Below are 24,850 nucleotides of genomic sequence, written 5' to 3'. Positions count from 1 at the left end.
AAGAATAATTTTAAGAACACAGGGAAGGATCAAATAATTTGAGTATTCAGAAAGATTAAAAATGACAATAAAAGCTTTGCATTTGGTAAGGCTCCTTGGTGACACTGAATTCAATTCCATCTCACAAATACTTCTTGCACATCTCCTGTATAATTAGCATCAGAGGCCTAAAAACACCCTCATGGAGGATACAGTCTAGAAGAAAGACTAGTAAACTGTCAATTACAAGACTAACTATTAAGTGCAACATAGGGAGACATAAGATACTAATGTAGCACATAAGGTGTGCCACCTATCCCAGATTGGAATGATCTGGAAGGTTTTTTGGAGGAAGTAACATTTAAACCAGGACCTATAGGATGAGTTGGAATTAGCTAAATGAGAGGCAAAGGGTGACCTGAGCGGGAAATACCCAATGTGGTGATCCAGAGAGAAAAGGAAGTATGTGGGATCCCTTGGTGGCGCAGCGGTTTAGCGCCTGCCTTTGGCCCAGGGCGCGATCCTGGAGACCCAGGATGGAATCCCACGTCAGGCTCCCAGTGCATGGAGCCTGCTTCTCCCTCTGCCTGTGTCTCTGCCTCTCTCTCTCTCTCTCTCTCTGTGTGACTATCATAAATAAATAAAAATTAAAAAAAAAAAAGAAAAGGAAGTATGATCACTCAAACAACTGAAAGAAATAGAGATTTTGTAGAGAGATTGTTGAAGAGGTCAGCAGGGGTCAGCTGATGAAGAATGTTATAGAGCCGCAAGAATGTTATAGAGCCACATCAAAGACTTTGAATTTAATCCAGATTGGTATTGGGAAACTGCAGAAGGGTTTTAGCAGGAGAATGATACAATCAATTTTGCTTCAGAAAGATCCCTCTGAAGAAAAAAAATAGATCTCTCTGACTGCATGTACACTGGGGCAAGATTAAGTTCAGGTTGACCAATAATGAGGCTATTTGGGCAGTTTAAGAGAGAGATGATGGTGTTAATAGCAACGGAGAGGAGTGGGTGGACTCAATAAATATGTCGAAAGTAGCACTGACAGTTCTTGCTGACTAGTTGGTGTGGGAGATTTGGGGAAAGAGAAGAACCAAGAATGATGCCATTATTTTTGGCCAGGACAACTGAGTGGATGCTGATATGAAATACACTGGAACTTCCTCTTTTTCCGGCTGGAACCATGGAGGGTGCAGAAGAGAAGAAGAAGAAGGTTCCTGCTGTGCCAGAAACCCTTAAGTAAAAGCAAAGGAACTTCGTGGAGTTGAAGATCAAGCATCTGAGAAAAAGGTTTGCCCAAAAGATGCTTCGAAAGGCAAGGAGGAAGCTTATCTATGAAAAGGCTAAGCATTACCACAAGGAATACAGGCAGATGTACAGAACTGACATTCGCATGGCGAGGATGGCGAGAAAAGCTGGCAACTTCTATGTGCCTGCAGAACCCAAGTTGGCATTTGTCATCAGGATCAGAGGTATCAATGGTGTGAGCCCAAAGGTTCGAAAGGTGTTGCAGCTTCTTCGCCTTCGCCAGATCTTCAATGGCACCTTTGTTAAGCTCAACAAGGCTTAAGTTAACATGCTAAGAATTGTGGATCCATATATAGCATGGGGGTACCCAAACCTGAAGTCAGTGAATGAATTGATCTACAAGCGTGGTTATGGCAAGATCAACAAGAAGCGAATTGCCCTGACAGATAACACATTGATTGCTCGGTCTCTTGGTAAATATGGCATCATCTGCATGGAGGATCTGACTCACGAGGTCTATACTGTTGGAAAATGTTTCAAAGAAGCCAACAACTTTTTATGGCCCTTCAGATTATCTTCTCCACCCAGCGGAATGAAGAAAAAGACCACCCATTTTGTAGAAGGTGGAGATGCTGGCAACAGGGAAGACCAGATCAATGGGCTTATTAGAAGGATGAACTAAGGTATCTACCATGATTATTTTTGTAATCTGGTCAGTTAATAAATGACTACTTTCAAATGGAAAAAAATAAAATAAAATAAAATACACTGGATGAGGAGTAGTTTTGACAATATAATATGATAAGTTCCATTTTGAACATGTTTATTTTATTTTATTTTATAAGATTTTATTTATTCATTTATGAGAGACAGAGTGAGAGAGGCACTCTTCATAGGCAGAGGGAGAAGCAGGCTCTTCGCAGGGAGCCCGATGTGGAACTTGATCCCGGGGTCATTTCCTGAGCCGGAGGCAGATGCTCAACCACTAAGCCACCCAAGTGCTCCTGAACATATTGATTTTAAGGTACCCACTGGACATCGTAGTGGTGGTATGTGGTAGGCAATTGGCTAACCGTATCTCAAGTTCAGGAGGGAGATTTAGTTCAGAGTTAGAGATTTGGGGGACAATAGCAAGTAGTTGGTAATTGAATCCTTGAGAGAAAATGAGATATCCCTAGGTGAGGGTAAAGTAAGTTGGTGTAGTGTGAGATGAGAGATCTGAAGACAGAACACTGAACAATACAAAAATTTAAGGGCTGATCAAACAAAGGAGATTTGACAAAAACAAAACAAAACATCAAAAAAAAAAACCTGGGAAGGAAGCACGTGTGTCCCAGCAAAGAAATAAGACTGCAATTTCAGAAGTCAGTAGCAAAGGGCTTTTCTAATGGAGGAAGCCTATCTCATTGGATGATTGATGGGGGGGGGGGGGGAGCCAACAGAGAGGAATACAGTGCAGATGTGGCTAAGGAAGCCATAAATGCTACTGCAAGGTCTTTCCAGAAACAGGGTAGCACAAGAGTGAAGACTCATCAAGGAGACTCTTTTTCTTTTATTTTTATTTCATTATTTTTTTATATTTTTAATTTATTCATGAGACAAAGAGAGAGTGGCAGAGACATAGACAGAGGGAGAAGCAGGCTCCTTGCAGGGAGCCCAAAGCAGGACTCGATCCCAGGACCCTGGGATCATGCCTGAGCCAAAAGCAGACGCTCAACCACTAAGCCACCCAGGTGTCCCAGACTCTTCTTCCTTTAATAAGAACAAGAATGATAGGACAAAGAGTGGGAAATGGGCTATTGGTAGCAGAGGAAGCTTGCACTGGATGGCCAAAACTTATTAGTGAAGTAGGAGTTGAGGTTTCTGCAGAGCAAGCATGTGAGGAAAGGGAAAACAAATTAGATGGAAGAAAGAGTTGTGCCTTAAATGCCTCAAAGTTGCAAATGTCACCATTCCTGACAATTATTCACTTATAAGTGAGCTACTTTTAAGTAGTATTTGTGGTTATTTAAGTGGTTGTACAACACATCAGTAAATAAAACATCTTAGAGTTGCAGGCCTAGAAGATGCTGGAGATATGAGGTAGAAAAGTAATATTTTCTCGTAATCCTCTTAGCATAATAAGACTGGTTTACACAGTCTGAAAGACTAAGTCTGGAGTGCCTGGCGGGGGGGCTCAATTGTTAAGTGTCCAGCTCTTGGTTTCAGCTCAGATCATGATCTCAGGGTCCTGAGATCAAGCCCTGTGTCGGGCTCCATGCTAAGCAGGGAGTCTGCTTGAAGATTCTCTCCCTCTGCCCCTTCCCCTGCTCTCTCTCTCTCTCTTTCTCTCTCTCTATGTCAAAATAAGTAAATAAATCTTTTTTTTTAAAAGAAGTCTGAGAGGTTATTCTTAGATATAATTAAATATACTGACATAGCTTTAAGGTTTGGCATCAATAATAAAAGTTCTAATTTTGATATAGTATTAATTAACCTAATAGATATCACTTAATGAGTGCCAACTTATGCCAGGTCTGACACTTGTTCCACTTTATACTCAGTAGATTCCCACCAGGGCATGTATTCCTACTACCACCACCACCACCACCAGCACCCCCCACCCTGGGGACTTTTGGCAATGTCTGAAGATATTTTTGATTGTCACAATTTGGAGGGGGTAGTTGTGGATAGAGGCCCGTGATGCTGCTACATAATCCTACAATGCACAGGACAGGCTCCCACAATAAAGCATTATGCCACCCGAAATGTCAACAGTGGAGAAACCCATTGACATTAGGGAGAACTATACCTCCCTTGCTGGATTGTTGTGTGAATTACACAAAACGATAGGTATAAGTCTCTCTACTATAAATATAAGGAAATGGAAAATTGGGGAGGTTAAATAACTTGCCCAGGGTCACATGACAAGGTCTGAAGAAGAACCAGATTTTGAGCCCATCTGCCTGATTCCAAAGTCAAATTTTTAAAAAAGATTTTATTTATTCATTCATGAGAGACACAGAGAGAAAGAGAGAGGCAGAGACACAGGCAGAGGGAGAAGCAGGCCCCATGCAGGGAGCCCGATGTGGGACTCGAACCCGGGTCTCCAGGATCACACCCTGGGCCAAAGGCAGGTGCTAAACCGCTGAGCTACCCCAAATCAACTTTAAATCACTATATACATTGCCACTTTGTATTCAAAACACACAAACTACCATAAAACCCATATAACTATTATAAGTAATTCGTCCTAAAAATGCCTTTGTTAGTACCCTAACATCTGCATACCTCCTAAGTTTATGTAGGATCCATCTGTCAACTCTAAACCTTTTCCATCCAAGAATAACAGAATGGCTTTGTCCTATAGAAAACAGATTTGAAAAAAAAAAAAAAAGAAAACAGATTTGAGTCAGGCGCATCAGATGTGGACATACCAACATGACATGTTTTACCACTCATGGGTACCTTCCAACTGAAAAGCTTTCGTGTGATGGCCAGTTATGGATCCATTCTCTATTTCCACACAACGTCCCCATGATGAGATGGATTCTTTCTGGGCTTTATATCACAATTGGACTTCTGTGCTGACACCATCCATCACGCCAACTGCCCAAGTGCCTCTCGACAATCACTAGGCAGGAGCCAAACTCCAAGGTACACAAATACAGGTTAAAAAGTCCTTGGTGACTATGGAGCTTTGGTGGGTTTCTTTAGTTTGTTGCTTTGTTTTGTATTTGCTATTTTTGTTACAGTGGTTATAGTGAACTTCTTTGGAGGACTGTACCAGCAAAATAAAACAGAATAACTGCAATTATCCCTAAAAGAGGTAGATTTTTGCAAAAAGCCTGACTTCCATATTGAACATTTTCCCAATTTGTTTTCCTCAGGGTATGAGTGCAAATAATTATATGGTTTATACCCTCTTCTCTTATGTACCTAAAGTGACCTGCTCATCGCAGTTTCCCCAGAACGCTCATATTGAAAACTGAAATTCCACTTACTGGGAATCCCTTCAGTCCCAGGCAACAGCAATACTCTAGCCTTAGGTATTATATGGAGATTAATAACTAATGCTGAAGAACAAAAGCTAATATTACTAGTATTTGTTGAGGTTCAGTCAGAAGAAGGTTTAGTATCAGAATTCAGCTTGATGAGTATTGATCATCATTTCTGGCCCTCACCTGTTTTTTTTTCTTCCAAAGATGATTTTTGAAAGAGGAAAACTCGGGATCCCTGGGTGGCGCAGCGGTTTGGCGCCTGCCTTTGGCCCAGGGCGCGATCCTGGAGACCCAGGATCGAATCCCACATCAGGCTCCCGGTGCATGGAGCCTGCTTCTCCCTCTGCCTATGTCTCTGCCTCTCTCTCTCTCTCTCTGTGACTATCATAAATAAATAAAAATTAAAAAAAAATTAAAAAAAAAAAGAAAGAGGAAAACTCCATCAAACCCTAATATTACATCAATAGATTGCTGGTGGGATCCTCTCACAGGATGCCATTTGTCAGCAAGCAAAGGACTCTTCACACTGTAACACAGTGGTTGTGGATTCCGGCTACCTATAAAATCACCTGGGAGGGGGTACTTCCAAAAAATCTGGCTGCCCAGGCTGCACACAAGACCAATTAAATTAGAATCTCTTGGGGGTGGGACACAGGCAGCAGTGTTTTTAAAGCACTTCCAAGGGGTGCCTGGATGGCTCAGTTAGTTAAGCGTCTGCCTTCAGCTCAGGTCATGATCTTGGGGTCCTGGACCAAGCCCTGGTCAGGCTCCCTGCTCAGCCCTCTGTCTCTGCCTGCTGCTCCCTGCTTGTGCACTCTGTATCTGTCAAATAAATAAATAAATAAATAAATAAAATCTTAAAAAAAATAAAGTACCCCCAACTGTTAGGATATATAGGCAGGGTAGGAATGGTGTGGTAGCAATGAAGCTCCCTTTCTCTTCACTGTGCATGTGGCTTTTGAGGATATGAAGTGTTAGACACTTACACTGTATGACTGAGGGGTGCTAAAAGGGTCTCTGCTGCCCCTTTCTCCCCATCCAATGTTCCATTATCCAAAATGACACTGTGGGTTTTTTTTAAGATTTTATTTATTTGAGAGAGAGTGAGAAAACACAAGTGGGGGAGGGGCAGAGGGACAAGGAGAAGCAGGCTCCCCAGGATCACAACCCGAGCCAAAGGCAGACGCCTAATGGGCTGAGCCCCCCAGGTGCCCCTAAAATGGCACTTCTTGAAGATCAACAGTCTTTCTCTGGAGATATATTAGCAAAAGCAGGCAGGAGCAGAAAACAGGAAGTATTAAGTTTTGGAAGGATTTTTCGACTTCAGGAGGCCCTAATTCAACTGTTGGGAAAGGCTCATCTACCCTTATGCTTATGTCTGTCCCATAAGATGAAAGACTACACAAGGAAAAGTATTGTAAATCACAAAATGTTACCACAAATAGGCCTGATACCTAAAGCAAAGGTGCTCTTAACCCCTATGTGTATTGCAGTATTATTTACAAAAATAGCCAAGATATGGAAGCAGCCCAAGTGTCCATCCATACATGAATGGATAAAACACATACACAACACACACACACACACACACACAGTGAAATATTACTCAGCCATAAAAAAGAATAAGATCTTACCATTTGTGACAACATGGATGGACTCAGGAGGTATTATACTAAGTTGAAATAAATAAATCAGAGAAAGACAAATATCATATGATCTCACTTATACGTGGAATCTGAAAAAACAAAACAAACAACAGACTCTTAAATACAAACTGCTGGTTGCCAGAGAGGAAGGGGTGGGAAGAGGGGTAAAATCAATAAAGGGGATTAAGAGATATAAACTTTTAATTATAAAATAAATAAATCGGCAAGGCTGAGAATGGGAGTAGAGCGGAGCTTCTGAGCAGCACACCGGGCCTCTCCTCTCCACACCTCGCTCTCGCGGCCTGCCCGCCCTGCTCCTGCTAGCCTGCTAGCCACCCAGAACAACTTCCACCATGGCCACCTCCGTGAGTTCCCACTTGAACAAAGGCATCAAGCAGGTGTACATGTCCCTGCCTCAGGGCGAGAAAGTGCAAGCTATGTATACTTGGATTGACTGGACTGGAGAAGGATTATGTTGCAAGACCTGGACCTTGGACAGTGAGCCCACGGGTGTCGAAGAGTTGCCTGGATGGAATTTTGATGGCTCTAGCACCTTTAAATCTGAAGGCTCCAACAGTGACATATATCTTGTCCCTGCTGCCATGTTTCGCGACCCTTTCTGCAAGGACTCCAACAAGCTGGTGTTCTGTGAAGTCTTCAAATACAACAGAAAGCCGGCAAAAACCAATTCAAGGCATACCTGTAAACGGATAATGGACATGGTGAGCAACCAGCACCCTTGGTTTGGAATGGAGCAGGAATATACTGTCACGGGCACAGATGGGCACCCTTTTGGTTGGCCTTCCAGTGGCTTCCCTGGGCCCCAAGGTCCAAACTACTGTGGCGTGGGAGCAGACAAAGCCTATGGCAGGGATATCGTGGAGGCTCACTACCGGCCTGCTTGTACGCTGGCATCAAGATTGCTGGGACAAATGCTGAGGTCATGCCTGCCTAGTGGGAATTCCAGTTAGGACCCTGTGAAGGAATCAACATGGGAGATCATCTCTGGGTGGCCTGTTTCATCTTGCATCATGTATGGAAGACTTCAGAGTGATAGCAACCTTTGATCCTAAGCCCATTCCTGGAAACTGGAATGGTGCAGGCTGCCACAAACTTCAGCACCAAGACCATGTGAGAGGAGAATGGTCTAAAGTACATTGAGGAGTCCATTGAGAAACTGAGCAAGCGGCACCAGTACCACATCCGAGCTGCGAACCCAAGGGAAGCCTGGATAATGCCCAGCGCCTAACTGGATTCCATGAGACATCCAACATCAACGACTTTTCCGCCGGCGTGGCCAACCATGGTGCTAGCACCTGCATTCCCTGGACTGTCTGCCAGGAGAAGAAGGGTTACTTTGAAGACCGTCGCCCCTCTGCCAACTGCAACCCCTTTTCAGTGACAGAAGCTCTCATCCGCACATGTCTTCTCAACGAAACTGGCGATGAACCCTTCCAGTACAAAAACTAAGTGGACTAGACTTGCAGCCATCGAACCCCTCCTAGTTCTTCATCCTGCCTCCGTGTTTGCCCCTCTCTTGACTGTCCTAATAGCTGTAACTCAAAGGGCAGAATGTCAAGGTCTTTTTTTATGCCTATGCCCAGTTAATATCTCTTGCTTTCTTTGGCCAGGATAGAGGGGTTACATTCTTAATCTTTTTACACGCCCCCCCCTTTTTTCCCCTGTCACTGAAGCTGTCTAGTACATTAGTAGAGAGGAGGTGGGGAGACATAACCACTGTTCCCATTTAATCAGGTGTGTTTGTCCAATAGGGGTAGCTATCCGAACACAGAATAGTGTTTGTGAAGGGAGGGGGAGGGCTCTTTCTTTGAGGTAGCTGAGTGTTGAGAGGGGGAGGGTTACTTACTCTGGGGTTAGGTTAGGATTTCCCCTCCTGGTGGGAAGTTCCACTTCGTATAAGGTTATAACCAACTTTCTATTAAAAGTGAGACTTATGAGAGAACCAAGCGGGAATATGCCTCCTATCCTCCTGGTGCAGGGCTTTCCCTACCTGGGGCAAGATGGCCCTCACCTGAAGACAAGCTCAGCGTAAGGATGGATTGACCCACCTTAGCAGAAAAAGTTTTTATTGCTTGGTCCTCCATTTATAACACAAAGCACAGTAATATTTTTATATTTAAATGTAAAAACAAAAAATATATATATGGGTGTGCAGATATGTGTATTTTTTTTTCCTAAAGGAGGAAAACATTCTGGTCATAGAGAACCAGATTTGAGGTGACTAGTCTGGAAATAAAGATCTCCTACTGAGTGGAGACTTGGTATTCCCTCACTGCCACTATAAGGCTCCCATGTGCCCTGCCCACCCTTCTGCAGGTGGGGGCAGACACTGGTCAGTTAACAGGTGGAAAGCATGGTGTAAAAGGAGGAGTCACCTGAGCCCCGTGGCTTTGGTTTAAAAGACACATATGTACACAGAGGTTTAGAAATAAAGAGTTGGCTGGTCAACTTGCATGTTATTATTGGATTATTGACAAAGGATTATTGGAATTATTTTCTGATGGGACTAGCATGTCACTAAAGCAGGCCTTGTGATATATTAAAATTTTTTGAAAAGCAAAAAATAAAAATAAAATAATCGCAGAGATGAAAAGTACTGTCTAGAGAATAGAGTCAATATTATAATAACATTGCTGTATGGTGATGGATGGCAACTACACTTAATTATGGTGAGTGCTGAGTAATGTATAGAATTGTCAAACCAAAACGATATATACCTGAAACTTATATAACATTTATGTTAATTATACTTCAATAAAAAATAAAAGCAAAGGTGCCTTCCCAGTGGGTTGGTTCGACCAAGGCCCCAAGAGAGTTGGGCATTTGGTGTTGAGAGAACTGAAAGGAAAAGCATTGGTACTGTCTGAGCAGACAAGAGAGGAGTAACCCAAAGCTTCATCTAAATCACAGGCATGATTAAAAGGTGAGACTTGGAAATGAGGTCAGGCAATAAACGCAATCTAAAAGATCCAGTTGGGGGCGCCTGGGTGGCTCAGTTAAGTGTCTGCCTTTGGCTCAGGACATGATTCCTGAGTCCTGGGATGGAGCCCCCCATGTCTGGGCTCCTCACTCACTGGGGATTCTGCCTCTCTCTCTGCTCCTCCTCCTGCTCATGCTTTCTCTCTCACTCTCAAATAAAAAAGTAAAACTCCTTAAAAAAAATAAATAAAAGATCCAGCTACTTTTCCAGGGGAATTTGTATGGTCAATTATTCTTTGGCGGCTATTTGAGAGCGTAGATGTAGGTTTGTATTCACCTCAAAGTCTACCTCTTCGATAATGTTAGAACATGTTGGTACTAGAAGAGAAAAGAAGACAGCTCCAAAAAAATCCAACCTTTGAAGCAAATTGAGCTCATAGTGGCCTGTCCAGATTATAAGATATGGCAAGAAAGTTTCCCACTCTTTGCGTCTCTGATTCAATAAGCTCTGAGTAATGATTGGAGCCGGGGATGCTGTGTAGCAGCACCTCACCCATGACATCACCGAGGCGGTCACTCTGCCTTACAGAGCCGCCCCCAAATTTACTTCCCCTGAAATTCTGCAGTGAGAAACATTCCTGAAAGTATTGAAAAGTGGTTAGTATTAAAGTTCTTGCTAGCCAAAAAAGTAAACTTCTTATACTAGAAATTCCCAGCCAGAACACAATATCCTAGCTTCATTCTCTAGATCTTTAAAATGGTTGCCCCAGCCAACCCCCACTATTTTCTCACTTCCCTTCCTCTGTCTCTCCTTCCCCTTTCCCTCCCTGTCTGTCTATCTCTGTCTCAGTCTCCTCTCTCTCTCTCTCTCTCTCACACACACACCACTGTTGGAAACCCATTTAAACCTTATCAGCCAAGACCTTGCCAGTGATTATTTGACAGCTAGCCGAGAGCAAGACAGGTCTTAGGGAGGAAGGGGACAGATACTAGGAAAGCAAAAACGTTTTAGGGGATGAAACTGAATAATGTTCACAGTATCTGGGGCCACTGATTTTTCCAAAGGAAGAGTCAGGTTAGGAATGAAGGGTTACATGTATAAATAAAGATCAGTCTTGCAGCCATGTATAGCTTTCATTCAAGAACAAAGTCTTTCCACTGCATTTTCTGTGTGTGCATGCACGTATGATGTCATTGAGCTATTCCATACCTCTTGACCCAAGGGGCAATAATCAGATCTCAGGAATACCATTGAGTTTTCTAGGCTATTAAAGAAAAATTCCATTTTTATCATCTCTGAATGATAAAGCTCAACATTCCTAAAATAGTTAGCTTAAAGCAGCAAAAGTCTGGATCTTTCTCAAATTTAGAAGACAAATAAAATTGAAAACACATACAGTGTCAGTTAGGCATTTTGATGGATTTGCAGCTAGGCAAGACATAATTCAGGAAGAGCTGAATGACCAAAATTGGATTTTAAAATGTTTCACCCTTACGGGAAACTTACTGAGAATATTACAATAGGTCTGCCATAAAACATAGTACATTCATCTTTGAAATAGTACAGAAAAAAATATGGAATCCCAGTGAATACTGATCCTTCTGGAATATCAGTAGTCTTTTTAAATTTTTATTTATTTATTTATTTTTTATTTTTGGAATATCGGTAGTTTTAAGGAATGGAAAGTCAGAGCACAAACTGTTTTGGTGCTGGAATGAGAAAGAGGGAGCAGACCAACTTCATATCTAGCCCCATTTGGTTTCATTGGTTTTATCAGGAATGTTGGTCAGGAAGCATGCTGAGAGTGAGGATTTAGAGAAAAAATGTGCTGTGTCTATAGAGAGTAAAATGCTGAGTGGGTTTGATTCCAAATTCACCACAGGCCAGGAAAAAGATTGTGCAAATCTCTGGCCCCTGTTGCTCACACATGGCCTAGGCCTCACTTTCAGTAGCTGCATTTGCTTTTCAAAGAACAGGGTCATTTTCTCAGCCCACACTTCTCATTAAGTTCCAAACACTTCCCTAGGATATGAAACCTCCTCTTTCTCTTTCACCATTCCTAGCAAAGCCAGCTTCTTCACACAATACTGAAAGGGGCTGCTCTTTGGTGCTCAGACAGGATGTGCCATTGATATATCTTGCTGGGACAGCCCATAAGCATTTGTCTGTTGGTGTCTCATACAAATGTCAACTGTTTTGGCCCAGACTGAATGAAATGATTTCTATAAAAACTGTGTGATGTTTTCAGCATTCACTCAAGAAGAATTTACTGGATACTTAGTCTGTGCAAGGTACCAGACTAAGCCCTAGAACAGGAAGGGGGGAGGGGGGAAGAGGAGACACTGCAGGAAATGTTGGAAAGATAAAAAGATGAACAGGCAGCAGGTTCTGCCTTTAATAATAAGAGCGAATATTTATTCAATAGTTAATTTGTGCCAGGCACTGTGCTCATGGCTTTACATCAATTAGATGCTTTCTACTTTACAAAACGACTACACCCTCTCTTATAGGTGAGTTGGGACTCAGAGAGTCGAGCCCAAAGTCACACAGCTAGTGATGGGCTCAAGGTTTGAGTCTGATCTATTGGTCTATTTGAGTCCAGAGCCGGAGTATATAACCACTATGCTCTAGCGCCTTCAAAGACTTGATGTCTGGTTAGGAGAAGAAACAGAAACACACACAATGGCCTCTAATAAAAGACACGATGTAGGAAGAGACATAAAAGATTCAGCAAACTATTACAGACTCAGGAGTAATTAATTTTCAGGAAGACTTCATGGATGAAGCAAATATTGAACTGGACCTTAAATGAAAAGTAGGATTTTGGTAGGTGGAAGTGAGAGAAAGAGTATTTCAGGTAAAGGAGTTAAGTCACAGAATGACAAATACAATCTAACAGGAGCATTACATGTATCACAGAATAGAGGGTCTTAATTAAAGCACTATAAAGATTGGCACCACAGGGTGCCTGGGTGGCTCAGTCAGTTAAGCAACTGACTCTTGATTTTGGCTCGGGTCGTGATCTCAGGGTCTTGAGATCAAGTCCCACTTTGGGCTCCATGCTCAGCAGGGAGTCTACTTGAGATTCTCTCTCCCTCTCCCTCTCTCTCTTTCTCTCTAAATAAAATAAATAAAATCTTAAAAAAAAAAGATTAGCACCCCATTGTCACATAGCTTGAACGCCAAGTCAGAAGTCAGGAATTTTTTCTTTCTGAAGTCAATAATGGTTTTGGCACAGACAAGTGAGATGAGCAGATCTGTGATTTGGAGAGTTTCAGTGGCACCTTCAATAATGGAAGGGGTATCTCAATGGATTAGAGGCCAAAGACCTGTCATGTGTCTAGAGATATTGTCTAGGCGAGGGATCGGTGGGAGAGTGAACCAGGATGTTTTCATGGGCAATGGGGTAGAACCAGCTACCCTAAAACAGCTGGTAATCAGGGCAGTTGGTAACTGACTATGAAGGAAAAGGATGGTTTAAAGGGGATGACAATATTTCTACCCTGATTGATTAGGCAGTTTATTGTGCCCCTAAGACAGGGGACGCAGAACAGAGTAAATTTGGAGGTGGGAGGAGACCTTGCATTAGGTGATTTGTAAGAGGCTATGCAGTAGGCAGTGGCTAGTCATACCCGAAACACAGGGAAAAGGCAAGAAGGTAGATATAAGAGTCTCCCCCCGAGAGAGGATCTAATCTGAACAGAAATGAGACTGCTCAAGGGGAATATTGTTAAATGACAAAATTATTTCTGTTTCTGACAATAGAATAAGTGTATGGAGAATACTCTTTTAATAAAGAATGCCTGCTTAGCCTCTGCCCCAGCAAGTGCAACACTGGGGGGGAAAAGAGTACCTGGAAATCTGGATAAAATATATTCCATGTTGGGGCACCTGGGTGGCTCAGTCAGTTAAGCATCTGCCTTCGGCTCAGGTTATGATCCCAGCGTCCTGGAATTGAGCCCTGAGTCGGGCTTCCTGCTCAGTGGGGAGTCTGCTTCTCCCTCTCCCACTGTTCATGCTCTCTCTCTCTCTTTCAAATAAATAAATAAATAAATAAAATCTTAAAAAAAAAACATGTTCCATGTTGTTTTTAATTTTTTTATGATTTAAAGAAATTTATTCACTTGAAAGAGAGATATAGAGCTAGTGAGAACATGAGCCGGGACAAGGGTCAGAGGGAGAGGGAGAAGCAGCCTCCCTGCTGAGCAGGGCACCCAATGCAGGGCTCAATCCTAGGACCCCGGGATCATGACCTGAGCCAAAAGCAGACACTTAACTGACTGAGCCACCCAGGCTCCCCTCCATGTTGTTTTTAAAGTGAATCTGAGCTAAAGTTAAGCAAAGGAAAGAGAGAAAACAACAGGGCCTGATTTTCTAGAGGCAATCAAGCTAGAATTTGTCTTGGGCCAAATCTGCTTATCCTTGGTGGCTACAGTTGGTATTAAAAGACCGTGTGGTAGAAGCAGAGGCAGGGGATAAAGTGTGAGACCCAATTGAGGTAGGTGGGCTGACTAGAGACCCTACCATAAAGCTAAAATCCTCTAAGGCTGACTCCCTCGGTGAGTAATTAAAAAAAACTCCCTCTCTACATAAAGATACCTACCTAGGGATCAGGCATGAGGTTTGGAGAAAAGTTCTTTCCTCTGAGAATTCCTAACCACATGCTAACACTCAAGCACTTTTGTGAGCAGAATACCATGTCTGTGTCTTCAAAACCACCAAACAGAAACATTAGTTTATAGTGTTCCTTGGTTGATAATGCCTTGGGACACATTGCACTAGTGAATGAAAATTTTCTCTGGAAGAGTTTTAACATGGCCTCAAAGAATTCCCACAAATAAAATTCCAAAGATCATGAGCTCACAATGAAAAAAAATCACTAAACCTACAAAGAAGCAAGCCATTATGAACAGGAGTCTACAGAAGCAGACTTGCAAAATCTGCAGATATAAAAATTATCAGATTTTTAAAAAAGATTTTATTTATTTATTCATGAGAGACACACAGAGAGAGGCAGAGGGAGAAGCAGGCTCCATGCAGGGAGCCTGATGTGGGACTCGAACCCGGGAATCCAGGATGACACCCTGAGCCAAAGACAGGCGCTCAACTGCTGAGCCACTCAGGCGTCCCAAAATTATCAGATATTGAATATAAAATAAGTACATTTGATATGCTAAATGAAAGAATTTTTAAATAATTAGGAAAGAAACTATGAGACTCAGAAAAAAACATTTGAGAAAATACTACATCCATTCATGATAAACACACTCAACAAAGTAGGTTTGTTTGTTGATTTATTTCTTTATAGGATTTTATTTATTTATTCATGAGAGACACAGAGAGAGGCAGAGACATGGGCAGAGAGAGAGAAGCAGGGAGCCTGTTCTATCTCATGCTCTCTCTCTCTCTCTCAAATACATAAACAAATCTTTTAAAAATAATGTGCAGAAGACATGAACAGATGTTCCTTTAAAGAAGACCAACAGATACATGAAAACATGTTCGTCATCACTTACCATCAGGGAAATGCAAATCAATACTACAATGAGATATGACCTTACACCTATCAGAATGACTAAAATCAACAACACAAGAAACAGCTAGTGTGAACAAGGATGTGGAGAGAGGGGAAGCTTCGCACGCTGTTGGTGAGATTGCAAACTGGTATAGCCACTCTGGAAAACAGTATGGAGGCTCCTCAAAAAGTTAAAAATAGAACTACTTCATGATCCTGCCATTGCACTAGTAGGTATTTACCCAAAGAATACAAGAACTCCAATTCAAAAGAATATCCCCCCCCAAAAAAAAAAAAAACAAAAAAAAAACAAAAGAATATCCCCTATGTTTACAGTAGCATTATTTTCAATAGTCAAGATATTGAAGCAGCCCTAGTGTGCATTGACTGATGAAATTGATGAATGGATAAAAAAGAGGTGATATATATATATATATATATATATATATATATATATACACAATAGACTATTATTCAGCCATTATAAAAAATGAAATCTTGGGATATCTGGGTAGCTCAGTAGTTGAGCATCTGCCTTCAGCTCAGGTTGTGATCCCGGGGTCCTGGGATCGAGTCCCACATCACACTCCCCACAGGGAGGCTTCTCCCTTTGCCTATGTCTCTGTCTCTCTCTGTGTCTCTCATGAATAAATAAATAAAAATCTTTTTAAAAAGAATGAAATCTTGCCATATGTAAGGACATGGATGGAACTAGAGAGATTAATGCTAAGTGAAACTAGTCAGAGAAAGACAAATACCATATGATTTAACTCATGTGGAATTTAAGGAACAAAACAAATGAGCAAAGGGGAGAGAGAGAGAGAGAGAGAGAGAGAGAAATCAAGAAACAGATTCCTAACTACTGAGAACAAACTGATGGCTACCAGAGGGGAGGGGCATAGGAGATGGGGGACATAGGTGATGGGGATTAAGAAGTGCTCTTGTGACAAGCACAGAGTGATGCATGGCACTGTTGACACCTGAAACTAATAGAACACTATATGTTAACCAACTGGAATTAAAATTAAAACTTTATTTTTAAAATTTTTTGAAGATTATTTGTTTATTTATTCATGAGAGACACACACAAAGAGGCAGAGACATAGGCACAGGAAGAAGCAGGCTCCCAGTGGGGAGGCTGATGAAGGACTTGATCCCAGGACCCCGAGATTAGGCCCCAAACCAAAGTCAGATGCTCAACCATTGAGCCACCCAGGTGCCCCCAAATTAAAACTTTAAAAAAAGAAATCAACTATGAAAACTGAGTAATAGGTTTGAAAAAAATGAACTGAAGGGAACTCTGAGAAATAAAAAATATGATAATTTAAGTACAAAATAGAACCTCCCTTGATGGATTAAACAGAGCCAAAGAGAATCTGTGGATTGGAAAACAGGTCAGATGATATTATGTAGTCAAAAGTACAAGGAGATAAAGATACAAAAAAAGCCTGAAAGAGGTTAGGAGTCATTGAAGATGGCAAAATGTCCAAAATGCATCTTAATGAAGTTTGAGAAGACCGGAGTAGAAAGAATGTTAAAGGAATGATCTATTCAAGGAGATAATGTGGTAATAATAACTTTTTGAGATTTAATAAAAGTGAAAAGAGAGGGGAAAAAAATCTGTGTCTTGAAGAACTGAAAGGGCTGTTGGAAGAGGACTCAGCCAAGAAAACTAAAAATGACTTATTGGGGGGAGAAAGAACAAAGAGAATCCAGTGTCAGGAAAGCAGAGAGGAAATATGTTTCATGAGGGCTGTGGTCAATAATTCTAAATGTTGCAGACATGTCAAGTAAGATGACATTCAGCAATCACTTACTGAGTATCTGCTATATGTCAGGCACAGTGCTAGGTAGATACAAAGATGTGTAATACATCCCTACTTGTGCTTTCTCACTCTCAAATAAAATCCCTAATAAGAAGCACAGCATGAGTGGGGTGAGGGGCAGAGGGAGAAGCAGACTCCCCAGTGAAGAGGGAGCCGGACGTGAAGCTTGATCCGGGGATTTAACTTGAGCTGAAGGCAAACACTTAACCAACTGAGCCACCTAGATGCCCCAATAAATAAAATCTTTTAAAGAAAATAAAGAGAAGTTATGATTTTCCTTTTTTTTAAAGATTTTATTTATTTATTCATGAGAGACACAGAGAGAGAGAGGCAGAGACATGGGCAGAGGGAGAAGCAGGCTCCCTGGGGATAGCCCGATACAGGACTTGATCCCGGGACTCAGGGACCATGCCCTGAGACCAGGGCAGATGCTCAACAACTGAACCACCCAGGCATCCCTGAAATTCTGTTTCTTTCTTAAAGATTAATTAATTAATTTATTTAGAGAGAGAGAACACACAAGCAGGGGGAGGGGCAGGGGAGAGGGAGAGAGAGAGAATCCCAAGCAGACTCCACTCTGAGCATAGAGTCTGACACAGGGCTAGATCTCATGACCCCTCAATCATGACCTGAGCCAAAATCTAGAGTCTGTCACTAAACCACCTGAGTCACCCAGGTGTCCCAGAGAAGTTATATTTTTATTGTAAGTTTATATTTAATTCAACAAGGGTTTATTGAATATCTACAATGTGTCTGCTATTTTTTGCAGAAAAATACAAAGAAATGTATAATACAAATATGAGCATTAGGAATGCTTGGGTGGCTCAGCAGTTGAGAGTCTGCCTTTGGCTCAGGGCATGATCCTGGAGTCCCTGGATCAAGTCCCACATCGGGCTTCCTGCACAGAGCCCACTTCTTCCTCTGCCTGTGTCTTTGCTTCTCTCTCTGTGTGTGTCTTATGAATAAATAAATAAAATCTTTAAAAATAATAATAAACAAATATGAGCATTAATACCTATCATACAGAATTATGTATAGATGAATGTCAATATATATTTATATTTATAATTTTATTTATACATATATTTATATTTTGTGGAATAAATCCACAAAAGGGGTCCAGATGTCCAGATACAGTATAAGAAGAATGAGTCAAAAGAGGGAAATAGCACATCTAGATTGAGGGAGGATAAAATAAAATCCTTTAAAGTGGCTGTTGGGGACGAGCACTGGGTGTTATGCTATATGTTGGCAAATTGAACTCCAATAAAAAAAATAAAAAATAAAAATAAAGTGGCTGTTGTTCAAACTGAGTCTTCAGGGACGGATAAGATTTGGTAGGCAGAGATTGAGGGGAAAGGATGGTAGGAAGGGAGACATTCCAGGCAGAAGTACAGCTAAGGAGAAGGAGACATAACTTGAGGTGGATTGGTTCAGAATTGCATTAATCTGTGAGTAAAAAAAATTATCACAGTGGCTGAAACACATGAGGGTTTATTTGTCTTGTGTAATGAGAAGTCCAAAGGTAGGCGGTTACTGGTGTTGCTTTAGCAGCTCAAGAATGTCAGGGCTGTTTGTAATTCTCTTGACCTTTCCTTCATGGTCCCAAGTTGCTGGAACTTTAAGCATCACATTCAAATACCAGGCAGTGGGTAGAAGGGAGGGTCAAAGGCAAGAAGGGCTTCCCAGAAGCCCTGCCCCACGACTTCTGCTTGGATCTCACTGTCCATTTCCATTTGCAAGAGACTAGGAAGTGAGATATTTTTATATCTGGGCACATCATTACAGTGAAGAGGCAGGGAAGAACAGATAGTGGGGAGGCAGTTAGCAGTCTCTGCAACAAAACAGAAGTCAAGTTTGGCTTGAGCAGAAAGAGAGGAGATACTGTTTCTTAAATATGAGCCAACCGATCTGGAAAGACGAAATACGTATTTCTTGTGCCTAGCATCTTTCTTTTCTGTAGTTTGCCATTTACTTGCCTGTGGTGAAACCAATGACCAGGGTGCAGGGTGCTACAGGAACGCAGAGGAGGAGTGCCATCAGTTGCTCACAGAAGATTGTACTAAGCTTGGTGGATAGATGTGTCCTAATGCTGGTGGGTGAGGGCTATCTTGGGGGAAAGCCTAGAGGTAAGAAGAAGATGGAGAGTTCTGGGAAATGCAAGTACTTCATGCTAGCTGGTGCAGCATGCAATATGGACACAATGAGAAAGGAGGATGGACAGATAGGTAGGAGCCAGATCATGAAAACTTATAAGCCATGGTAAAAGGTTTGAGCTATATCAGTAGATTTTTTTTTTAAGTGACAAAAACATTTTTTAAGTGACAAGTAACATCCTAATTACTTACTTGATCTCTGCTGTCTTTCCCGATAAATTCATCGGGACATCTTGTTCACTGTGTTCATTACCGAATTCCTAGAGCCTAGCACTGTGCCTGGGCCCTGAGGCCTACCCAATGAATCTACATTTTTCACAGAATGGAATGTGAAAAACATTAGGTGACTGTCCAATTAAATCTTTGTCCTTGCAACTCTCCTTTTGTTGAGATCCTGTAAACCACACATATGTTGGTCCAGGTGCTTCAAGCAGCAGGCAAAAAGAGGATTAAAAGCATAAGAAATTTGGGGTGCCTGGGTGGCTCAGTCGGTTGAGTGACTGACTTGATTTTGGCTCAGGTCATGATTTTGGGCTCAGGACACAAGATCAAGCCCCGAATCAGGCTCCATGCTCAGCATGGAGTCTGCTTGAGATTCTCTCTCTCCCTCTCCTTCTGCTCCTCCCCTTGCTTGCACTATCTTTCTCTAAATAAATAAAGAAGCAAAGTTTTTTTTTTAAAGAAAGCATAAGATGGGGCACATGGGTGGCTCAGTGGTTGAGCATCTGCCTTCGGCTCAAGTCATGATCCTGGGGTCCTGGGATGGAGTCCTGCATCAGGCTCCCCACAGGGAGCCTGCTTCTCCCTCTGCCTGTGTCTCTGCCTCTTTCTCTGTGTCTCTCATGAATAAATAAATACAATCTTTTACAAAAAAGCATAAGAAATTTATTGGGGCAAACCCCATAATAGGAAATGGAAAGCAGGGGGAAAGTCTGGGAGAGCTATCAGTATGTAGCGCAATGCAAAGCAGGTCTGACCCTGAGTGAAGGAGAGAAGGAAGGAAGGAAGGAAGGAAGGAAGGAAGGAAGGAAGGAAGGAAGGAAGGAAGGAAAGGAGGGAGGTAGGGATGGAGGGAGGGAGGAAGGGAGGAAGGAAAGTCAGTCAGAAGGAAGTGTTTTAACCTGCATGCTGTTCTAAAAAAAGGTTAACGTGACCATCATGGCATCTTTGAGACAGTCAGCAGTCAAAGGAATCCAGTGTTTCCCATGAACAGGGCTGTCTAGTGTCCCTGCTATGCCCATTCCCTGCCCAGGAGCAGCCCGTAGGAAGTGTGGCCTCAGTGCAAATCCAGTAATGATTTCAGAGCACAGCAGCAGCTTGGTTCCTCTACCAGCAGTGAGAGATCTGAGCGGCACATCCTTATGCCCGCCCTGGTACTGTCAGCAGGGCTCCTGTCCTGCTTCGTGGCTTCCCTATATTCTAGTTACCACCTGGAAGATAGGTAATATACTCCTATGTTGTTTTTACCTCCATCCCTGTCTTCAAGTCCTACTTTATGCCCTTCCTCTGCAGACTCAGCCATAGATTTCCTCTGGGATCGAGGTCTCCTTTGTTCTTCAGGTCCTTTTATGGATTAGGAGTCTGAATCCTGAACCAGAACCCTCATGGCTAGCTCCTCAGTCCCAATGGGCAATCCTAGCTGTCCACTTGCTTGTCACCTGCCCTCCCCATAGGATGCTTTTGTATGTGTGTGTGTTTCAATAAAGTTTTATTTACAAAAGCAGTTGATAACTTCCTGACCCCTAGTTTTAATAATGAGGAAAATAATTTTTGTAATATGAGATTACATATATATGTACACTTATTATATTATATATAATATACACACATTTGAGGTATTTATTAAATTGTTTGATAAAAAGTTTGGAAAATAGAGATAATGAAAAGAAATTACTGGCATGAGCTGAGCATGATGTGTTAAATCCATAGGATGCTTTTAAGGATAAAATTCTATCTCATTAGCTAATCACAACATCCTGGCTTTCTGGAACCCCAATAGTTAGATATAGATATTCTGCTGGCAAAAAAAAAAAAAAAAAAGATATTCTGCTGGCCATCTGTGAAGTTCTGGTGCCATGTACCTACGTACATCCATTGTCCTTATGCTTTAGAGGGAACATAGGAGATTTCATATCCTTTAAACCAGGACTATTGATTTTAAATGTACTTTCTAGGGGTACCTGGGTGGTTCAGAACCCTGGGTGGTTCAGGTAAGTGGCTGCCTTCGGCTGAGGTCATGATCTCAGGGTCCTGGAATCAAGCCCCACATCCAGCTCGCTCCTCAGTGGGGAGCCTGCTTCTCTCTCTCCCTTTGTCAAATAAATAAATAAAATCTTAAAAAATAAAAATAAAAATAAAATGTACTTTCTAAACCGCTCTCTGATACAGAACTGGCCACACTGTATTATTACTGTGTGTTTACGTGTCCATCTACCCTCCCTCAAGATGAGTTTCCTGAGGGTGGGGCCAAGACCCTGATATTCTAATAGGCATTTAAGAAGTGTTTCTGGAGTAAAAAAATAAAAGAAGAATTGAATGAACAAAACGAAAGTTTTCACAACCGAGCTGCAGTCACTCTAATCTGGCCCCCCGTTTGGCAGTTTCTGACTGCTTGGCAGATCTACCACGTTCTGATCCTGTGAATCCATATGTCTCCAGATGCAACCACTTGATGATACCAGAGCTACCAGGACAGCACTTTTCATTGACCCCAACACCCCAGCTGCTTGCTGACCCAAGAAAGATTTTGAATAGCTGAAGCTCTGGAAATGGGAGAAATAGGACGCTTTTTGCCCAAGAAGGAAGAAAAGGCCAAACAAGGGGAATTCTAAGATGTGTTTCATCTGGATGAGTTGGGGGTTGCACAAGGGACCAGCGTGGTCACACAGCCTGGAGGCAGTTCCCAATGTCTCCAGACAGAAAAGGAAATGACAACAGCTTTTGACGAGAATAGAAGGACAAATAAAGATCTTATTGAAAAGCAGGTAAATTGGCTGGGCTCGGGAAGCCTGCAATGACTCAGAGCTGGCAAGAGGCCTGTCTGGCAGCCCACCTCTCCCTTCCAGCCGAGCTCAATGGAATCCACGTTGCTCCCTTACCCTGGAACCTTCGTGTGCCGCAGGGGCTGGGTACTGAGCCTACACATGAAGAGTCTCTTTGTTCAGCAACTTTCTCTTCTACGTAGGCCACGTGGCCTTAGGAAGCACCATGACCTGACAGCAAAACAAGGCTTTGGTTCTGCGTATCTTTCAAGTTCATGAAAACAAAATGGAACTACTCGGTGCAGCACCCGGCATATCCGAAAGCGCCTTTTCCTTTGTACATCACTACTTTTACAATATAAACCACGCTGGGAAGGAATCTTTGAGATATTAATGAAGCTCTGAGAGGGAGAAAGATAGCACCTAGAATCCTTCTGTTGCTACTCCTCATTCTGACAATGGGTGTGAAGTTACAGTAAAGACATAGAAGTAAGGGGCAAGGTCTCTGTATTATTATTTTCATATGAGTTGTATATATTTAAGGTATATGACATGATGTGTTGGCACACATATACAGAGTGAATGATTACCACGGTCAAGCTAATTAAGGGAACATGGTTTCTGTGTCTGATAGCCCTGCATTCAGAATAGCAATTCTGTTACTTCCTAGTTTTAGGAAGATGAAGCAGGCAAGCCACTTCATCTTCCCAAACCTCAGTCTACCCATGTCTAAAATGGGGTTAGGGCAGGGGCACCAGGCAGGGACACCTGGCTCAGTCGGTTAAGCATCTGCCTTCAGCTCAGGTCATGATCCCAGGGATTGAACCCTGAATTGGGCTCTCTGCTCACTGGGGAGTCTGCTTCTCCCTCTCCCTCTGCTCCTCCCCTCACTCATTCTCTTTTTTTTCTCTCTCAAAAAGATAGATAGATGATAGATAGATAGATAGATAGATAGATAGATAGATAGATAGATAATCTTTAAAAAAATAAAATACAGTTGGGTCATTGAGATCTTATATGTTTAGTGTCCAGCAGTATCCTGGCACACAGTAAGCATCTGGTAAGTTTTTGTCAGAAGAGTTACCAGACTATTACAGAGCATTCTAGTCCTATGTGAGGCATGAAGACAGTGCACAGGATGGACTCCTAGACTGGCTGCAACCAGTCTTTCTCCCATCTATATTCCAAACAACTCTGAGGAGAATTGGTTAGGCAGTCAACATTCACTATGAGGCAGCATGGGTGGAAAGGAGAGGGGGAAACAGAAAAGAAATAGCAGGTGCTGTGTGTTCTCAAGGAGGCTTTTAAAGGCTTAGCACTGCCACCCAAGACTTTCTTATTTCTCAGGACCAATTGTCTGATTCTTTGCCATTATTTCCACTTGTGCTACTACCAGAGCCTCTCTTTCCCAGACATGCTCCCCATCTGGAAAATAGCAGTAGACATCTTGCGTATTGCAAAACTCTTCTACTTTAGTGGCAAGAACTTCTTAGGGCATAAATTCTTTTAGGGCCTGCAATTATAGGTTCAGAAAACTGGACAAAATAACTGGCTAGAATAAGATCTACTATTTATTGATTGCTTACTATGTGCCAGGCTCTGTGCTCAAGTCTTTCCATCTATTATTTTATTCAATCTTCATGTTCTCATCACTTTAGAGATGAGGACGGTTAGGCTCAGAGAGGGGACATGTCTCTAATGTCTCTAATGATATCACATGGCTAGGAAGTAGAGCCAAGTTTCACATTCACGGAGATCCTACTTTAATCTCAGCTCTCGACTAAAAAGTCTGTTATTATTAAACTGTTGAGACATAAAGAAAAGTAGAAAGGTAGTATCATAAAGCCCGTGTGCCTATTACCCGGCCTCAACAGTTAGCAACTCATGGACAATCTTTTTCATCCATATCCCATCCAGCCCTCATCCAACACACACACACACACACACACACACACACACGTGCACGCACACACGCACACACACACATACACATAATTTCATATTTTCACTTGTAAATATTTCAATGTATGTCTTAGAAAGAATTGCACTTTTTAAAAACACGTAACACCACCATGATAATCATTCCTTAGTCTCATCAAATGTCCAGTTTGTGTTCATATTTCCCCAATTGTCTCATTCTCTTTCTTTCCCACAGCAGTTTCATGATTCATACAAGGTCTAGCTCATATAACAGCATTTGGTTAATAGGTCTCTGAAGTCTCTTTTCATCTATAGAGGTCTCTCTTTTTTTTTTCTCACCACTTGTAAAAAGAAATTGAAAACCTGCAGTCTTAACCACATAATACAGCATCTTAAAAAAAGAAATATGGCATCTTATTTCCATTTAAAGAGTCATGCCTTCGAAGGGCATGCCCTCCTCCCAAACATATCTCTTGTATTTAGAGATGACTCACTATTTTCCTGTAGTATGGGAGGTAATCAAATATTAAAAGTGGATCTTAGAAATGTTTCAATGCTCATCGCAAACACTGAACAATCAAAAAACCATTTTGTTTTGTAGGTGTTTATTACATGAGATGGCTTGAGGGCAGAAAAAAAATAACTAGAAAAA

At 42.0% G+C, this 24,850-nt stretch overlaps 2 pseudogenes; both read left to right on the top strand.

The window, feature by feature from the left end:
• The first annotated feature begins 1,150 nt into the window (after nucleotides 1-1,150).
• Nucleotides 1,151-1,986, top strand: LOC492082 (annotated as a pseudogene).
• A 5,207-nt stretch (nucleotides 1,987-7,193) lies between these two features.
• On the top strand, nucleotides 7,194-8,334 carry LOC492081 (annotated as a pseudogene).
• Nucleotides 8,335-24,850: the final 16,516 nt, after the last annotated feature.

The sequence above is a fragment of the Canis lupus genome, chromosome X, assembly GCF_011100685.1.
Source record: "Canis lupus familiaris isolate Mischka breed German Shepherd chromosome X, alternate assembly UU_Cfam_GSD_1.0, whole genome shotgun sequence".
Classification (NCBI taxonomy): Eukaryota; Metazoa; Chordata; class Mammalia; order Carnivora; family Canidae; genus Canis; species Canis lupus.
The sequence above is the reverse complement of the archived record's forward strand: the minus strand, read 5'-3'. Positions and strand labels throughout refer to the sequence as shown.